Raw genomic sequence first — 12,137 nt, 5'->3', positions numbered from 1 at the left:
AGGGAGAGGCTAAAGTTAAAGAATGGGGTTAGAAAGAAATTAATATGCCAGACAATCACTGGTAGCTCATCAGTCACTTATGTGGATGGAAATGTGATGTCTTTTCCAGGAGGCTGACAAACTGGAGGCCTGATGTGGGGAGTTTTGCTGCTTCATATATGACCAGTTTGACTTGTCTTGCAACAAGACACCTCCTGCTCCCTCTCCCCCCTCAACCTCACTTCTGTACTCTGCACCCAGAGAATACACGTAACAAACTGGCAATTAACTGAGATTATTGGATTGGGTTTACCAGCTATTTGTCTTCCCCTTAAATGGCTGGCTAAGTACGGCAGGATATCCACTTGGAAAGGTCAGTGAGGCTTGAGTTACAACCCAGCTTCTCCCAATGGTGCTTTTCTCATTCACTCCTCAGTTTCCACTCTCTTCCTCTCTTCTCTCTTGGCAAATTTAAATCAATGGGATCTCCCCCTTCTCTGCCTCTCCTGGACCTAGGCTGGAACATGCTGGAACATAGATCTCTTCATTTGTTTACTCTTCAGCTTCTTCTCTGGAACAATCCCAGACCTACCTTATCAACTTGGAGATTAAAATCTGTGTATCTATCCATGTGTCTATCTTTGTCATGTTAACTAAATCAGGAAGAACTCTTGGAGCTTTACAGGCACCAAACATTTCAGAAAGACAACTCTTCCCTATTTTGCTTTAAAAAAAAGCCTTTCCATTATTTTTTTTAAGCCCAGGGAGTGTCAAGAACTACAGCTAACACTTAATTTCTCCCCAGACTGGAGTGTTTTAGAGAAGAATATCATCTGCATTGAATATTTGATTATGTTCCTAATAAAAGCACACATTTGCTTTAAGCATCTGTACAGATGTTTCCATTGAGCTTCAGAAGCAGATCTTGCCTGAATAGTGCGAGTGAGGAGAGGAAATGCAGTATCCTTCTACCAAAGTTCATCTTTCAGTGCAATAGGATTTGTCATAGGAAGGAGCTGAGGCATCTGTTGGAATAGATAGGCCTTGAGTCTGCTCCAGCAGGGCTCCTTATATTTTAATTCATTTTCATTTTAAATTTGTATACCATCTACATTATTTTACAACCCACAGAAATGTCAAATGGTACAACAAGAGCAGAAACATCTTGATACCTTGTAACAATTCAAACCATAACTAGAAATTATAACCTAAATTCAAGAATCCATTATATACAAAAGCACTAGCAAACTTGTACCTGGCATAAAAAAACCCCATTGCAGTTTTGAAACCAGTGCCATCTTGGTTCAAAATGGCATCCAAATGTTTCCAGACATAATTGAAAATATGATTCGAACCATTTCCCTCTATATTTCCAACATCTACCTTGACTACCTTTCAGAATTTGACCTCAGCTCCACCTTCTATAGGGACGCAGGTAGTGCTGTGGGTTCAACCACAGAGCCTAGGACTTGCCAATCAGAAGGTCGGTGGTTCGAATCCCCACAACGGAGTGAGCTCCCGTTGCTCGGTCCCTGCTCCTGCCAACCTAGCAGTTCGAAAACACGTCAAAGTGCAAGTAGATAAATAGGTACCGCTCCAGCGGGAAGGTAAACGGTGTTTCCGTGTGCTGCTCTGGTTCACCAGAAGTGGCTTAGTCATGCTGGCCACATGATTCGGAAGCTGTACACCGGCTCCCTCGGCCAATAAAGCGAGATGAGCACTGCAACCCCAGAGTCGGCCAAGGCTGGACCTAATGGTCAGCGGTCCCTTTACCTTTACCACCTTCTAGTTTCACCTCACTCTTTTTTTGACAGACAAGTCAGCCAAAACATCTCTCTGAAAAACACCTAGCCCTGCAAAGATCCAGACCCATCATCCCCTGGGAGGCAAAGATGCCATATGATGGTGTTGAGGACCCTTTTCACCTGGGCAACCAGTAGCAGCCAGTGGGGCAGCATGGGTGCAACTGTGTTGCTGTATTGGATTTGCAACACCATGTGTCACTGCCAAGAGGAGGGCAAGGTAGTGTGGAGCTCAGCAGGTACAGTGGCACAGCCAACCCAACACTCTTGCCACAGTGCCCACACTATGCCAAACTACCACTGCTTTGCACCTCCCAGTAAGAGGCAGCAACACATAGCGTTCAGAAGCCAGGAGAGCAATGCAGCTTCACTTGTGTTGCCCACCCACGATGTTGGTCAGAGGCAGAGGCAAAGGTGAGCAGAGAAACAAATGTGCATTTTATTTTTGTACAGGTGGCTAATTTCTACATGCACTCACCCGCCCTACTATCTTGCATCCAGGCAACCCAGAAGCATTATCAGAGTTCAAGGCCGCATTCCAGCCAGTCCAAAACACTCAGGGGGGGGGGTATGAAGAAGGGCTGCTGAGCCGTGTGGCCTGGGTGTGTGACAGAGGAGGAGGGAAGTGGCTGGGGACAGTCCCAAGGGCCAGGCAGAGAAGCCTGCGGTACATATTTGGCCCCTAGCCCTGTGTTTCCTCACCCCTGCCAGAAAGAGTGGACATAATAGTTTTTCATTTACAATTCCAGCACTGAATTGAGATAAAAGTTTGACTGCTGAATATGCTTTTTGACTTAAGCACATATTGCCTTGCTTGGGAGTGAGGATGGAGGAGAAATGGTGACCTTCACTAATTCACATTTCCTTAAAAATAAAATAAAATTTGCATTTCTGATAGATTTCAATTCAAGCAAAAAACAAAACAACCCCCCCCCAAAACGGTGGTGGAAAATGAAAATTACAATGAAAGAAAAAAGAATACAGTCATTGACGGACTTTCCTTCTTCTCCTTCCTCTCCTTCCATGGTTCCTTTTATCTTCCACTTCCTCTCGCATTTTCTTAGTTTCCCCAATCCTTTTCTCCTCCTCCTGTGAACTCTGGTTCTAACTTAAGCTGCTGAAAATATTATCATCCTGCTAGGCTAATTGTCTGTTTATAATAATTTTTCATATAATCAATAAATATTATCCAGTCTTCCTTATATCTTTTATCCCATTTGTTTCTTATTCTAGTGGTCATACCTGCTAACTCCCCATATTCTAACAGTTTGAGATGCCACTCTTCTTTTATTGGTACATTATAAGCTTTCCATTTTTGTGCTAATAGTACACGTGTGGCAGTTGTCGCATACAGGAACAAATTTATCTGGCGGTTTTGTTTTTTTTTTGGTAACTTCTGTTGTGATTATTCCTAACAGAAAGGATTCTGGGTTTTTGGGAAAGGTTTTTTGAACATATTTAAAAGTTGATTATAAATCATTTCCCAGTAGTCCTTAATTATACTGCAAGACCACCACATGTGGTAGAATGTCCCTTCTGCCTCCTTACATTTCTAACAGTTACCCCTTATTGATTTCGACATCTTTGCTAATCTGTTTCGCGTTAAATACCACCTATGCATCATCTTCATGAAGTTTTCCTTCAGTGTGTAGCATGCAGTAAACATTTGATTAATTTTCCACAATTGCACCCATAAAGCAAAGTCAATATTGTGTCCCACATCTCTAGCCCAACTTTTCATTGATGATTTCACCGTTTCCTGAAACAATATGCAACAAACTGCAGCTACCCTTCAAAATTTTCACATCTTTGAATTTTGCGATGCATTCGCCAACAAAGAACTGTGTACAAAAATGTGCCTGTTAGGAAACAGTGTGCATATTAGATGCATATATTCATGAAAATATTATACAGAAGTGTGATGCATTATGGGCTTGCAAAAATGTGTATACAAAGAAATGTATAAAGCACACTAAAATGCTAACAAACTTCTCTGAGGGTTTGTTACAGTAGCACTTTAAACAGCCATGGTTTCTCCCAAAGAATTCTGGGAGCTGTAGTTTGTTAAAGGCATAGAGCAGGCATTGGCAAACTCGGCCCTTCAAATGTTTTGAGACTACAATTCCCATATATATATATATATATATATATATATATATATATATATTAAAGATATCTCAAAGTGATATGGAAATCATGGAGCTGTAGAGTTGGGAGGGACACCAAGGGTTGAATCCCTTGCAATACAGGAATAACAGCTGAAGAATATTTGACAGATGGCAATCCGACCTCCAAAGAAGGAGTGTCTAACACCTCCTGAGGCAGTCCATTCCACAGCTCTTACTGTCAGAAAGTTTTTTCCCTAAAGTTTAGTCGGAATCTCGTTTCTTGTCATCTGACTCCATTGGTTTGGGTCCTACCCTCTGGAGCCGCAGAAATTTGGTATGTGGAACCTCAAACTGAAATGAACAGAATTGTCCATCCCTACAGGAGCTGTGTGAGCAAGTGGGGTACCAAAGGAGGCTGCCCTGCCTGTCCCTTGAATAGCAGGACTCAGGTGTGCAGCAGGTAGGATGGAGGGCTGCTCTGATACTAAGCAACATTGAGTAAGGTACATTTTCAGAATCTGTGGCACAACTTGTCCCACAGTCCAATAAAATATTCTCAATTCAGGAGCAAACTTGGGTATGCAATTTGAAATTGCTCTCGGAAAAAACTGGCAAACTGGGCTTGCATTGCAGGAAATAAGCACAGGCAAGTTAAGTTAGCCCCCTTTCCCCCCACCCCATCACTGACTTATGAAGCCTGTGTCAAATATTTCCTCATACTCATTTCAGAGGAAAAAAATGGTATCCCAATCAACTTTTGGCTTATATTACATATTATAGCTGACACATCAGAGTAATTCACAGCCAATGCTACTGTCGTTTTTCAAGAGTGTGAATAGCAAAGTCTCAGATCTGAAAGCTACTGGCTATATTACAGAATTAGCTGCTAGATTGTCTTGGATCTGCCAAGCAATTATGGTAACTGCTTGGTTCCTTTGAAAAGGCTGCTCGACAATGTGTTTAGGACCAACAGTTGAACTGACTTGAGATGACATACTAACAAGCAAAGGAGGCCCCTTCATTTTAAATGAATACATAGCTTCTGCTCGCTTGCTTCTTTCAAGTCTACTTAACAGTAAGACATAGAATTTAAACCACACATGTGGTTGATTAATGTCTCTGCAATGCAACCACCTGGCCAGCAAAGCAGGCACAGGCCACATTCGCACCATGCACTTAAAGCACTACAGTAGCACTTTAAACAGCCATGGTTTCTCCCAAAGAATTCTGGGAGCTGTAGTTTGTTAAAGGCATAGAGCAGGCATTGGCAAACTCGGCCCTTCAAATGTTTTGAGACTACAATTCCCATCATCCCTGACCGCTGGTCCTGTTAGCTTGGGATGATGGGAGTTGTAGTCCCAAAACATCTGGAGGGCCGAGTTTGCCTATGCCTGGCATAGAGAGTGCTTAGGAAGCTTCCTATTCCCCTCATAGAGCTACAATTCTCAGAAGAGGGATTGGTTGTTAAACCACTTTGTGAAACTGTAGCTCTCAGATGAGGAGAATTGGGGTCTCCTAGCACTCTTAACAAACTACATCTCCCATAATTCTCTGGGGGAAGTCATGACTGCTTAAAGTGGTATCAGAGGGCTTTAAAAATTCATAACACCAACTATGTTGGTGTTATGAATATGGGAGAAGTAGGCCAAGGCCAAGCTAGCTGGGATAATAGTAGACTTTTGTGAAGAATTTGTTCTGCTAGCTATAAAGCAACTAAAGCATCCATGGCAGATGGCCATCCAATCTTTGCTTAAAACCTCCAAGGAAGGAGAGGTAACAACCTCCTGAGGGAGTCCATTCCACTGTTGAACAGCTCCTACCATCAGAAAGTTCTTCCTGAAGTTTAATTAGAATCATCTTTCTTGTATTGAAACCATTGGTTCGGGTCCAACCCTCCGGAGCAGGAAAAAAACAATCTTGTTCCATCTTTCATGTGATACCCCTTTAGATATTTGAAGATGGCTATCATATCTCCACTGGATCATGGCCACTGGTCCCATCACCTCCTGGCAAATAGAAGGGGAAGAAATGGAGGCAGTGAGAAATTTTACTTTCTTGGGCTCCATGATCACTGCAGATGGTGACAGCAGTCACAAAATTAAAAGACGCCTGCTTCTTGGGAGAAAAGGGATGACAAACCTAGACAGTATCTTAAAAAGCAGAGACATCACCTTGCCAACAAAGGTCCGTATAGTTAAAGCCATGGTTTTCCCAGTAGTGATGTATGGAAGTGAGAGCTGGATCATAAAGAAGGCTGATCGCCGAAGAATTGATGCTTTTGAATTATGGCGCTGGAGGAGACTCTTGAGAGTCCCATGGACTGCAAAAAGATCAAACCTCTCCATTCTTAAGGAAATCAGCCCTGAGTGCTCACTGGAAGGACAGATCCTGAAGCTGAGGCTCCAATACTTTGGCCACCTCATGAGAAGAGAAGACTCCCTGGAAAAGACCCCGATGTTGGGAAAGAAGGGGACAACAGAGGACGAGATGGTTGGACAGTGTTCTCGAAGCTACCAACATGAGTTTGAGCAAACTGCGGGAGGCAGTGGAAGACAGGCATGCCTGGCATGCTCTTATCCATGGGGTCATTAAGAGTTGGACACGACTAATTGACTAAACAACAAAATCATATCTCCTCTCAGCCTCCTCTTTTCCAGGCTAAACATACCTAACTCCCTCCACCTTACCTCATAATGCTTGCTTTCCAGATCCATGATCATTTTGGTTACCCTCCTCTGCACACATTTCAGCTTGTCAATATCCTTCTTAAAATTGTGGTGCCCAGAACTGGACACAGTACTCCAGGCCTTCCCTTGATAAGGTCACTGTACTTTCATTGATGCAGCCAAGAACAGCATTAGCCTTTTTTGTTGCTGCATCACACTGTTGAGTCATGTTAAGTGTGTGATCTACTAAGATCCCTAGATTCAGGAACTGATGACAAGTAATGGGAGGAGGAAGTGATGGGCCAAGGTACAATTAGGATAGTTCAGTGAATGTTTTCTTTTCTTTTTAAAAAGGATCTTGATAAAGTAGGTGTTGTCTATGTAGATGCTGCTGAACATGTCTTATGGTTGGATAATCAGGACTTCCCTCATATGAACGGCTTCTGTTCAGAGAAAAATAGCCACTCTTGTAGAAACTTAAGACTCACACATCTATTTTTTCATAAGGTTTGGTGAACTCGAGTCCACTCCTTCAGGTGCATGAAGTGAAATCTTACATGGCAGATATCTAAAGGAGAAAACTGTAAGATGGAAGTTGAATGGCAATGAGATACAGGAATCGTTGTATAATTAGTGCATAGATATATAATTAGAGTATAAATGTAGGTTAAATAGGAAGACTTTTAACCCACTGCAGTAGCAGATTGGTGATAATTGCTGAGATTATTGTATTAGCACCTGTGGTGAGGAACAGAAATATTTGCAAGGAACAGTTATAGATAGCACAGATATACTGGCATTGGTCTCCTTATTAACACGTGTTGGGCGATTAAAAACTATGAAACTGTTTAAAGAATTTGTGATGAGCTTTAATGGTTTCATTAAATTGCTTTTAATGACATTATATGTTTTATTGTTGTGCAATGCCCTGATGTTTTATATGGCAATATATAAATACTTTTATAAAAACAAACAAACACACAAACAAGCTTTGGTCTCAAATTAGCCTTTACTTGATGACATTGAACTTCTTAATGAGGTCCTCTTTTTGGAGGTTAACCTTCATGAGGTTGCCACCATTGTCAGAGATAAGACTGCCTCCTAAAGAAACATATCTTTCTGCTGGTGGCGCTGTCTGTAGAACTCTCTTGCATGTGAAATAGGCCCTCAGTAGGCCCTGTTAGGAGAGCTGTAAAGACTTCAGCCAGTAAGCAATCTTGGAACTTTATTATCATCTTGTATTCAGTTGGTTTATTAATCATATAATGCTTAATGTTTTGTTCTCTGCACAGTCTATTTGTCCTTCTCTGTCTGAGACTCAGTTGCAAAGTAGTCTGAGTCTCTTGATCCCTAAGTCAGTGTTCTTCAAGCTGCCAGGGGGCTACAGCTCCCATCACCCCCAACCATTTTTCTGCACAGCTACCATATTGGTCCTGTATGTACAGTATCTGTGTGCATGTGTTTGATCTTTGATCCTTGAGTTAAAAAAACTTCATGTTGCTCCCCCTCAACTGGCAAATGCCCAAACATTGTTCTGTTAGTACCTGAAAACTTGGCCAGACCAAACAGGGAAACATGAAGTGAACTTGCTGCAAGTTCTCCTTTCTCCTTGACGTAATCATTGGTCCAGATGGCATCTCCATCAATGTTCCTTAGGGGACAAGGAATCCATTTTATCCATTATTAAGTTCAATCCAAAAGTTTTATAATAAAAAGGCTTAAAGCTCAGCCCAGTGAGAACTCCTACTGGGACGATTCATTAAAATACACGTTTGTCACCAAAAATGCACTCGTGCATCTCACTTCTCCTTCTAATTAAGGAAACAGGTGATATGGCATCATTCTGAAGTGTGTTTTTCTGCCTTCACCAATGGCAGCCAGTCAATAATGCAGATCAGGGCTGGGAAAACACATAACGTGGCAACATTACACAGGTTTCCTTAACTCTGAGAGGCGGGGAAATGAGACTCGTGGGTGCAATTTCTGGAAGCAAAACTGCATCTACGGTAATGTCTGGCTTGAGCTTAACTCTGAATCTCTATGGAAATAAGTTCTGAGGATAATAGGGATGGGGTGAATATTGCATTAATAGGAAGGAAGAACTGAACAATTTACATGCACCTTGGAAAAGATCACTTCCAATTTAAGTTGGGCACAGCTCCCCTTCAAGCAGACCCCAATTCAAACTGGGGCTTCCATCCCATTTCCATTGCTGCCATGCTTTCCCTGCCAGTCCCTCCTTCCTTAAGGTGGAAAAAAAAATGTTCTTGGACGATAAAACTTCACAGCCTTTTGTTAGGATTCCCCCCCTCTTACGTTCAGAAATAGTGTAACAACATTCTGACTTTTCAGCTGTCTGCTATATTTCACAACACAGTGTGAGTCTGCTTCACCTGCCAATGGTTGGAGCTATGAAACAGAATTTTCAGTTGAGATCAGTGTTATTTTGCAGCAGAATGTTGGCTTGATCTGTAACACAGTTAAAGGGAAGAAGCAGGAATCGATTTAACTGTTTCATTTTCCCCAAGATGAGTCCCACTTATTTGGATGAAACTTACTTCCAAGTTTGGACCTTAGCACTGGAGCATAACTCATTCCTTTGTTTGGGGAGGGAAAGGGGGGAAAAACCATTATTATTATTTTTGCAACTTGCATAACTTTGCTTTGTTGAGTGTACAAATTCTTTTTTCCTATGAAATGAAGGGGAAAAAAACCAGAAAGACCAGTCTGCAACTAGAAAGCAAAATGGTTTCTGTTATTGTTTCAAGGAATACAGTGAATCCAAGAACGGGTTCTGTAACTTTCCAATGGGTGTGAGATCTCACCTACCACAACCAGCTTTTGGAAGAGGCTATTATTACAAAACTGGGAAAAGAAGCACGCAGTTTTAAAATATGTGTAAAGAGTGAACTGAAAATGCACAAGCATATCAACACTTTCATTGAGGCAGAAGCACATTGTGCAGTGTGTATTCTGCCATTCCGACCCCTAGCTAGTGCTAAACAGAAGATAAAGAGCAGTAGCTGGTGATATATGGAACTGTGGTCTCTGTTAACTGAAGCGTTAGGATCAGATACCTGCCCCATCTCTATCGAAGTTCAGAAAATGACTCGGCTGAAATGCATGCCAGTTTTAAATTAGACAATTGCTCCATACAAAGCTTTGAAAAGTTATCAGGAATTATCACAGAACATTTCCTCAGGAAAATACGGGAAATGAAAACTGATTAATAATATAGTAATTTGACCGTAAATGGTTAGAAGGATAATTTAAAAGAATCCTAATATTTATATTTGACACAAAACATCAGCTAATTTTCTCTCTCTCTCTCTCTCTCTCTCTGATTTTTTAAACCACACACCATTCAAAAATATCCTGGCTGTGCACGCGAAAATAAATAGAAAGGAAAATCAAAGTTAAAATAACAAGAAATACATTAAACCCATCTGTAAAACCAGCATGAACAGTATCCTAGAATACTTTCCTGGAAAAAAAACTTGGATGAATAATAAATTCTTAAGGAGATGCCTCAAGAACAAATTTTAGGGGCTGTTCTAATTTCCAGAGGGAGTTTGTTCATTCAGTGGAGTTCCAGGGCATGTGATTCCTGCAGGAAGCCCTTACTTGATGACCTCAAGGCTTAGAATCATAGAATTGTAGAGTTGGAAGGGTCATCTAGTCCAACCCCCTGCAATGCAGGAATCTCAACTACAGCATCCATGACAGATGGCCATCCAACCTCTGTTGAAAAACCTCCAAGGAAGGAGAGTCAACAACCTCCTGAGGGAGACCGTTCCACTGTTAAACAGCTCTTACTGTCAGAATATTCTTCCTGAAGTTTAGTTGGAATCTCATTTCATGTAAATTGAAGCCATTGGTTCGAGTCCTACTCTCCAGAGCTTGAGAAAATGAGCTTGCTCCTTCTTCCACACGACAACCCTTTAGATATTTGAAGATGGCTATAATATCTGTTTAGTCTCCTCTTTTCCAGGTTTATCAATATCCTTCTTAAATTGTGGCACCCAGAACTGGACAAAGTATTTCAGGGGTGGTCAGACCAAGACAGAATAGGTGATAAGGAGAAAAATACATCTCTCAGGTCAGGTGGTCCTAGGCTGCTCAGGTCTTTACCTAACACCACTAAAACCTTAAATTTGGTCTGATAGCTAAATTGCAGCCAGTGCAGATATGTTATCAGTGGTGGCAGTTAGTCACTCACAACAGCAGCCTAGCTGTAGCTTTCTGCTCCAGCTGCAACTTCCAGACCAACCTTAACAGAAGCCCCATAGAGAGCATGTTGCAGTAATCCTATGTTGCAAGCATACCCAATTTTAATAAGGTTATGGCATAGAAAACCTATGGATATAAATAGTTGCTGAAGATGCAGGGCATCACTGAGGCTTATGTTATGAGTCTGCTGCCTGATTTTTCACCTTTCACGCAGCAGGTTTCCAACAATGGTAATATAATGTTAAATGTTAGATGTACGTTTTCATTAAAGTAAGCCCTTTCCCTGGAATATTTCCAGCAGCTTGAAAACTTGATTTAAAACAAGGAGTTTGGCTCAAGTATGGTTTTTAGAAGCTAAATAGAGATACAGCTGGCTGGCTGGAAGCGGGACCTGCAGAAAAATGTTGCAATCTCAAATGCCGCCCTCCACAATTCCATCTCTATCTCACCCCTCTTTCTATGGGTGCTAATCCTAACTCAGAGCAGGGAATATTGAAATGAACGGACATGATTTACTGAGATTCATTAAATCCAGTGGGTCTACTTTGAGTCTACTCACTGTGTTTCTCTCTCTCTCTTCCTTTTCTAGCTGATCCATTCCATTTTCCGCATTGGGATGCTTTGGGGACCCTGCTATTAGGATCCCCCTCCTTAAGATTGGTTGTACTTTATTAATTAATTATTATTATTATTACTCCTGAAAACCTTGGGCTTCCTCCAAGTCTTCTGCTGCCTCCCCTGTGTTTGTGGGTGGTGAATAAGTCAAACACTCACTTTTGAGCGGACAGATTAAAAGTACTGTATTTCCATATATGTACACAGAGAGAAGGAAGAACCAGACATTTGTTGTTAGGTTTCTTTTAAGACCAGGGGCTTCCACCTCTGCTTGCTCAGCTCACCAATCCTGCCTACCTGTCAACCCTTTGCCAACCCCCTTCCCATCACCTGGCCAATCAATGCCTCTAGCCTTTATACCCCTCCCTTTACACCTTACTCACTCCTTCTATATCCTCTTGCAGCTCACCCTAAGTACCTACTGCTTGACGGCTCAGCCCAGGGGGCTGGGAGGCACTTTGGATAGTGGTTTATGAGAAGGAGGTGCCTGGAGAACCGTTTGCCAAATAACAGTAGCTATTTGTTCAGGGAAGCCAGACTGCTGAAGCAGTTCCTGTGAAGCCCTTCACCTGGGTACTTGCAAGGAAGGGTTTCTGGACTTGAACTGAATTGGGCCTCTTTCCTTTGTTCCTCCCTGCTGTATGTACACCAGTGATTCCCTCCAGATGCTTGTTTCCAGTGAAGCCACATATTTCTTTGTCAGTTCTGAGTGGGTCGTTGGCATCCCAGCGTTACAC

This window comes from Podarcis raffonei, chromosome 6 (assembly GCF_027172205.1).
Source record: "Podarcis raffonei isolate rPodRaf1 chromosome 6, rPodRaf1.pri, whole genome shotgun sequence".
NCBI classification, from domain to species: Eukaryota; Metazoa; Chordata; class Lepidosauria; order Squamata; family Lacertidae; genus Podarcis; species Podarcis raffonei.
This window is presented reverse-complemented; position numbering follows the sequence as displayed.